Below are 9130 nucleotides of genomic sequence, written 5' to 3'. Positions count from 1 at the left end.
TTTATATAGTGGTTTTCACAACACCGATTGCTTCAAAGCAGCTTTACAGTGATAATAGGAAATTAATTTTGCTTTAGAAAAAAAGCTAAAGTAGGTTTTTGAGTGATTAATTTCTGTTATAAAAACTGACTAGTTATTTAATTGGGCGCCACTTAACCCTTAAAGACCTAGAACATTTTTGGGGTGCCTGACTTGCCTCTACTTTTCTTTGTTTTTCTCACCCATTCTGGCAGTTAGCATCGTGTCATATATCATTTTACACAGGAGAACATGAGTTTCCATCTAGCTCATTGCCACTTTTACACTTATTTAGTCTGAGAATGGATTAAATTAATAGAATTTTAAGAAAAACGGCAGCAAAAATGTTGTGTTTTTACTGTGAACTCAAAACAGAACTTCATGAAGTTCGGATTTTTCCTTTAGAAAGTTAGACTTGGTAGTTTTAGGGGTGGGGTGTATGACTAATGATCAACAATCGTTTCTGTTTGGCTCAGGGGAACAACCCACATGCGTTTCCTTGACGAATCAATGCTGCAGATTTTGGTGATGCATCCACGCTCACCACAGAGCCTCTGAATAATCAATTGCGAGAAATGTGATACTTCTGTTATTGCAAAATAGGTTTTGAAATAGTTTTGAAACTATACCACCACCATACGCAAACCCCAAAAAAGGTGAATCTGTGAAAACTGTGATGGCATGTACGCAAGCATTTAGTGTTTACCCTATAGGCAAGCACGTTTGAATACGTATGTGTGCATATGTGTTATTATCTGCACAGAGGGGAAGGGAAGGAGGCCTTTACAGGGGAGAGTCTAGTTGACACAGTCTCTGCCAACACTTCAGGGCTGCGTTGTGGTCATGTCTTGGTGCAGGTCCACCATCTGATCTGGATCCGGCATACTACAGTAAACATCGGGATAAACAGAGAGACTAACATTAGCGTAGATGCCATTCTACTTATGATGTAACAAGTACATCAGGTGTTATAGGAAGTGTTCCCGGTTCCGGCAGCCGTAGTTAATGCAGCCTAACAATCATTTAACAGAAATTGATAATGTTCTATGTGTATGCCATAGTAAAGAGATGTGTTTTTAGTCTAGATTTAAACTGACAAGAGTGTGTCTGCTTCCCGAACAATGCTAGGAAGAATGTTGGATGTAACAAAGAAAATAAGTAACTTTAACTTGGCCAGTAAAAGGTTGAGTAACTTCTACTTACTTAATTCCCTTCTTAGTTTAATTTGCAATACTTTTTATTCAAACAATATAACTCAATATAATTTAATTGAATGAGTTTTCAATTGCTTTTAAGTGTATGCTTCACTTAGAAACATCTAAGTAAATAATGCATTAGATATTGTGTAGACACCATATCTACATAATAGAAGTAACGCGACATCTGAACACTGAGACCTCAATACACAATGACGGTAACATTCGGTGGATCGTATTTGAGTAAGGATGTGTCATTTTGATTAGAAAATTAACTCCAAGGCCCAGTTTCACAAACATGGCTTAGATTAAGTCAGGATTAGGCCTTAGTTCAATTAGGACATTTAAAGCTACACTATGTAACTTTTCCGTCCACTAGAGGTCGCCTGTTCAAAACAAAGGTGTAGTTTGGTGACGCCACATTTGAACGCAGAATCTTGGGACATGTGGTCTTCACCTCACAGCCGGTGGAAAAGAGTCAGGATAGGACTCGGGCAGAAATCATGTTCATGGATGCGATTATTAACATTACTGTAGTATGAAGCAGAGCAGGGCAAAGTATTGTGGAGCTGAGCAAGGCTGCAGGAGCGACTGAAGAGCGGGACTGGCATAGTCGCTGGCGGGACTTTTATTATGACATGGTCACCGGCGCCACTTCCTCTTTTCCAGTCATGAGTATGAGGAAACGCAACTCTGTTTATTGTATTCGATAAATCTGAGTGTGTTGAAAAGGAATTTATGACGTTCGCTCGGCGGCTGCTATGACACTTATTCACACTGCAGTGAGAGTACAGCGTTTCTGCTAAATAAAACCGGAAACCGAGGGTAACGCCCGTTTCACACATACTCCGTCTGCAGTGCGTATGCGGTGCGTGTTGCGGTGCGTGTTGCGGTGCGTATGCGGTGCAGGAGCAGCACGCGCTGTTGTGCTTTCATATATGCTGCGTTTGCAGCGCGCAACTGATCCGCGGTTGTATAACACAAACACAGCATTTATTCATTTTTTTATTTTTATTTCAAATCCAAAAGTTGTTACTGAACATGGCTTGTCAGAATTGCAATTCTCTTTGTTTACACTTTCATAGATGTCACGTTTTAACGTAGTAGCCTACATTTAAACAACGTTTTATTCAATTCATTACTTTATATTTATATAGCCTATATTTTAGATTTAGCTCACACAAGTGGCAAAACATTTAAATATAACTTATAGCCTATAAACATTTTAAATTAGAAACTTACAATAGGCTATATACAAAAACAGCCGACTCTCGTCTTTTCTTTCGTTTTTAAATCCTTTTAAAAGCAGGTCATAAAGACCTTTGTTTTTCCACCTCCAGGAACGTACGTGCTCTCCATTATTTCAAAATTTTTTTCCAAAATGCCAGGTAAGGTGTCGTTTCCTTGCTTTACCCGAGAAAAAAAAGCCATGTGTTGACTTTGAAACAGAGTATATTTTAAATTATATGCATATGTGTTAAAATTACTAGATTTTCGCGTCAGTACATGTTTATTTTAAAGCGAACAATGTGCTGTCGCTTTAATTCCGCAGTGCAGCACAGCAAAAAATAGACTCGGTACGGAAACGATCGCCGGACTGCTGCAGACGCACCGCACCTGGAACGGACTGACGGACAGCATCCGCGTGCAGTGTGAAAGCTGTAATCCGTTAACATGGGTACGGAAAAAAATACGCACCGCATACGCACTGCAAACGGAGTATAACGCACACATGACGCAATCGACAGGCGACTCACTCAAACGCATAGCTCACACATCCCGGTTCCTTGTTTAAAATAGCAATTTCTCACGATTTACAAATAGTTGGAAACATTTGGGATATTGTAAGCACTCAAATGAACAAAATATATAACACTGGCCTAGTGGTTTTTGGATATTTTACTGCAAAAATCTTACATAGTTCACACCTTAAGTAGTTTACATGTGCCTTAGAGAAAAACATTACTGGTGTGTGCATCTTAAGACAAAACAATGGCACTGACATATTTTAAGATATGTCAGGGCAAGTTTCTTTCAGTTAAAACAGTTCAAACATGCATTTTAGTCCCGGGCTAGCTTAAGTCTTGTCTGTGAAACCGGGGGTAAATGTCTCAAAATGGCAAGTTACTAAACCTAACAAAAAAGTGTAGAGTGTAAATACAGCTGGAAAACAGCAGAACAGTAGTTTTACTTAATTTTATTACGTTGATATTTATGATTTAATTTCTATAAGTTTGGGTACTAATATAGAATTGACTGTTTTTTTTATTCTTGCCTGAACTAACTTTTTCATGTAGAAATTACATGTTTTTCCGTAGTATTTACTTCACCACATAATAATTTTGAATGCTTTCATATTATTAATTTCAGGTTTCATACAACATTTGAGAGTGAAAATCAAACACTTCAAGGACTTATAAGCACTTTTTCCATCACTTCAAAGCTCTAAATATTGTCCAGTTTAAATGTTATTTTTATTGTGATGACCAAAAACATTATTTGTTCATCTATCAAAGATTGCCCCCATTTGTAAAACTAAAAGTTTCAAGATGTAGGTAAACTAACATGTGGAAAATGCTTTTATTTAAAAATAAAAATATATTAAATTACCAGTATAACCAGTAGATGGCGCCAGAAGAGCACTTATTGGCTTATTAGCCATTTCCATTCCCTAATATAATTTCCCCCCACGTTTTGCTTTTAAATTTATATTAAGATATTATAAAATCCCTATTATAAAACATACAATCATCAGGAAATACATTTTTGTCAAAGTTTACCTTTTTTTGTACTGAAATATGAAAAGGTCACAAAGTGTCATGAAAAACAAGAACTTAAAATTGAGAAGACTTACACAGAAATAAAGTAAAGAGAGCTCCTTTTATAATTAATAAAGCTGTCGGTCAGTTAAGTATGATACTATAGAAGAACAATGGTACATTCAATAAGAGGAGAACATTAAAATGTTTCCCTATAAAATTTTGGTTGTTGTTAAAAGTTAATTTGATCTCAGATCAGCTCCTACAAGTAGTCCCAGGTTCAGTACCCGGGTGCACTCCTTTGTTCACATTAGCAATTGTTCATGTGAACCATGCTCTGTTTTGAACAACTGCTGGTGTGAAAGCACCCTGAGACAACCAGCCATTCAGTGAATCTATATTCAGTGGCATGCAAAAGTTTGGTCAAAATGTATGTTACTGTAAATATCTAAGCAATTGAAAGATTACCTGGTTTACAAAAGGCATAGAAGTTAAAAGATGACAAGGTACACTGAAAAAATGAACCCGTAAATTTACAGTAAAATACTGGCAGCTGTGGTTCCAGCCATTTACCACAATTTTACAGTTTCAACAATGTTTTTTCATTTTACAGCTGTGTCGTAATTTTACAGTAAAGTACTGGCAGCTGTGGTTCCAGCCATTTACCACAATTTTACAGTTTCAACAATGTTTTTCCATTTGACAGCTGTGTCGTAATTTTACAGTAAAGTACTGGCAGCTGTGGTTCCAGCCATTTACCGTAATTGTACAGTTTCAATACTGTTTTCCATTTTACGGCTGTGCTGTAATTTAACAGTAAAGTACTGGCAGCAATGGTTCCTGCTATAATTCTACAATATAAAATAGTTAATTAAGTTGGCTTGACTCACTTAAAACTTCCATTCTATCTAATCTATCACTCTATCTATCTATCTATCTATCTATCTATCTATCTATCTATCACGGTAAACTATGGTAAATCATGCTAGAATCATGGTAAATCTTACTAGAGCGTGGTAACTTGTGGTAAAACTATGGTAAATCATTCTAGAATCATGGTAAACTATGGTAAATCATTCTAGAATCATGGTAAACTATGGTAAATCATGCTAGAATCATGGTAAACTACACTGTTAGCAATTGATGTAATTTTTACAATAAATTGTACAACAACGTATTGTATTCACTCAATGGCGTGCACAAGGGGCTCAAGCCCCTGCCCATTTTGTCTCAAAATGTAATGTGCCCCTCCCTGGTAATTGTAAATAATATTTATTACTATTATTATAAATATTTTAATAAATAACAATTCGCTTATATACCATTTTACCACTAACAATATTACAAAAAGTATTTTTTTATTTAATAGGGCTCGGGCGTATGACGTCATTACTTTGCGTGGCGGCCATGTTGATGGCCTCATTTGCTGCTACTCGGACTACTGCGCACTGTTTATAGACGTGCTCCCTCTCAGTCGTGTGTCTTAATTTGGCGTTATTATTGGAAACCATGGTAAACCGTTGCTGCATTGTGGGGTGTAACACTAGATCACATAATCGCCATGGGAAAAAGTTCGAAAATGGATTAACTGAGTCGTCGGCTCGCTTGGATCGCGCTTGTAAGACAAACTGTTACCTGGGGATATGGTGTTGGCTGATCGCGGCTTTGACATAAAGGACAGTGTGGGACTTATGTGTGCCGAGGTAAAGATCCCTGCTTTCACAAAAGAACGCTGTCAGCTGATGCAAGAGATGTGGGGAGCACAAGAAAAAATGCCCACCTCCGAATTCACGTGGAAAGGGTGATTGTAACCGTCCGCAACAAGTACACTATTTTGTCAGATAAAGTACCGATTCACATGGTGTTGCCAAGCAAGGACGAAGACATGACATTCTTCTATAAGATTGTGTATGTATGTTGTGCTCTGACAAACATGAGCCCTAGCGTTGAAATAAAATAAATGTGCATTAAATACAGCCATAAGTGTCTGTTGCATCCATACCCACAATCTTCAAAATAAATATACTTAAATCAATATAATGTGCAAAAGCAAGAAGTGTCACACAATCGCAATAACCGTATAATGTGCAAAAGCAAGAAGTGTCACACAATCAGATATTTTTCAGTGTTTATTTGCAAGTAGTGCAACCCGAGAACACAGAACTGTGCAGAATGCTTCAAGGTAAAAGGTTAACGTTACATAGGCTTCAGGGTCTGCAGCTCCTGAACCCATCCATTTGTGAACTGCAAATTTCATATGAATCCAAACCGTTAATAGTTCCAATTTTGTCCATATACCGGTCCCTGGCTTCCCTATTTAACGTATCCCGGTAAATTCCACATCCTTTTCGGGATTTTAACATAGTTTTTCTTTCTCCCAACTCTGCTTCTCCTCGTTCGATTTGCTGTATGTTTACATTCGCGAGGCCATCAACATGGCCGCCACGTCCCAGAATGCAACGCAGCGCCCGAGCCCTATTGGATCGTGGAGGTGGATCGGTAGGCGGAGTTACCTTTTCAGCGCAGCCTGCACACAGCACAGCAATTAGCCGCGCGAGTTTTCAAACTACACGATCAGCAGGTAAGCTCATTCAGAAAATGTATATTTATCCTACCACCACGCTACTGTTAAGGTTGCGGGAGCGTGCACGTTATGCTTAATTAAAATAAAAGCATAACTCGAGTCTTGAGTTCAGCAGCAGCATTCTGAGTCTGACAATGTCATTCAATTTGTTTTTATCCAAGACCATAACACGTCCTCGTGTTATTAGCTCGGGGAAATAAATCTAGTGAAATGAAATGAAAAAGTCCATGTCAAACTCTAAATTGTATGGAATTTATATATTTGATATCATGGTAACACTTGCATGAAGGTCTCATTTGTAAAGTTAATGTATTAACCAACATGAACTAACCATGAGCAATACATTTGTTATTGTATATTAATATTTTAATCTTTGTCAATGTTAGTTAATACAAATACAGCTGTTCATTGTTTGTTCATGTTACTTGACACAGTGCATTAACTAATATAACATATACAACTTTTGATTTTAATAATGTATTGGTAAATGCTGAAATGAATATCGACTAAGATTAATAAATGCTGTAGAAGGGCAGTTTATTATTAGTTAATGTTAACAAATGTAGTTAATTAATGAAATCTTATTGTAAAATGTTACCTATTTCATTATAGCAAATACTTTCATACTTATAATACAGGTTTACAACATCAACATCAACAAAACTGAACATGAATTCCTCATAAATACCTGCTTGATTCTCAGTTTTGTTTAGCAAAGTAAAAGTAAATAATTATATATATATATTTAGTAATATTATCGTAATTTCCCTGTTTTTGTTTGATGTGTTATGCATTCTATTTGTATCAATGTCTTTTCATAGAATGCCAAGGAAATATGGAATATTTTTAAGAATGGTTTTAACCATATATTGAAAGCCAGTGGGGAACAAAATTGACCCCCCCCCCACACCCTTTTTTTTTGTTAAAATATTTAAAAACACAACAGACAGCGTACTGCTTTAAATACAGGTGATTTATGTCATAAATAAATGCATTTGATTCTTGTTATTTTTTTTAGTGCCCTTTTTGGTCCTTCTGCCCCTGAGGAGGTCTGTGCACGCCACTGCACGGTTTTACTATAAATACAAATAAATCAATAATGTAATTTGTCCAGGCACAAAAGAAAGCACCCACCTTAGTGCCCTGTCAAGTGGTGGAACGGTGTATGCATGTCAGTCCTCTTCATGCACTGCAGTGTTTGAAGAGGGTGTGACATACTTTATAAAAAATGACACCGTGTCCTCCCGATACAGGCCAGATCGTCTGTACATTGGGCAAAATACAGCGATCTACAGAACCTCTCCCCTCTCACTGACGGAGGAGGAAGAGAGGTTGGCAAGAGAGGCCCTCATTCCTCCATCCCTTGAAGTCACCGGACTAGACTAGGACCTCTTTTCCCGGGGGGGATACCTCACACTTGAAGGGATGGTGGAAAATGTGAGTAATTTTTACCTTGTCAGAACTCTATCAAACACACACAAAACGACAACAACAATGCATTTACAAGTTATTTGTAAACATTCGTAAGTTATCATATTGACTTTTAATGTACCATTATTTTATAGCTGCAGGTTCTGAGGATGACCACGATTACGGGCACGGAAGTCCCCATCTTGGACCTAAACCCCTCAACGTGTCCCTGATGCATGATCAGGCCCTGAGCACGATCCACCTCAATGATAAACTAAAAATTACACACCTGAAGGGGAACACCAAGTCTTTTAAGTTTAACTCAACAACCTACACAACCGTTGAGGTATGTCACATACAAAGCCCTCTGTGCTGAAAAATCAAACACCTGCTCTTAAGTTTCAAGAAAAACAAAATACCTTGTCTAGATTTTTTCAAGTGTGTCTTATTGTTATTTTTGTGCACAGAAACTAAGCCTGGGAGATAAAACAGTATTGATATTTATCAATGGTATGGCTTCATTGATAAGTAAGGGTGTAACGGATCGCAGTTGATCCGTGATCCGTACGGATCACGACCCACGGCACGCATGTGACCCGCGGATTTATTGCGCATTTTTTTTAAACTTGTGGATTAATCTGAATTGTTTAGCGATCGCAGACTAAAAGATATTGCTTTTTAAGTTATCTCGTTCCTTTAAACTCGATGCTGAGTTTCAGAGAAACACGTGTTCACGTGAACAGGGCATTAATCAGTGGCTAGCGGAGAAGTAAAAGAACTTGAAAAGCCTCCCGCATCATTCAAATCGCATGTATGGGAGCATTTTGGCTTCCCCGTAAAATATAATGATGACGGAAGAAGGGTGTGGACAAAACTCTTAACAGTATAGGCACTGTGGGACGAGAAAGCCGTATGAAAGTGGCGCATATATCGAGCATGGCACCTGCTGACGCCCGTTTCACACATACTCCGTTTGCAGTGCCCTTGTTAACGGATACAGCTTTCACACTGCACGCGGCTTCGGCCCGTCAGTGCGTTCAGGAGCGTGTAACCATACAGCTGTGCTGATCGTTTCCGCACAGAGTCTATTTTTTGATGTGCTGGCGCTGAATTAAAGTGACAGCGCATCCGCATTAAAACAAACATACCGATGCGAAAATCTA

This window comes from Gobio gobio, assembly GCF_949357685.1.
Source record: "Gobio gobio genome assembly, chromosome: 6".
NCBI lineage: Eukaryota > Metazoa > Chordata > Actinopteri > Cypriniformes > Gobionidae > Gobio > Gobio gobio.
The sequence above is the reverse complement of the archived record's forward strand: the minus strand, read 5'-3'. Positions refer to the sequence as shown.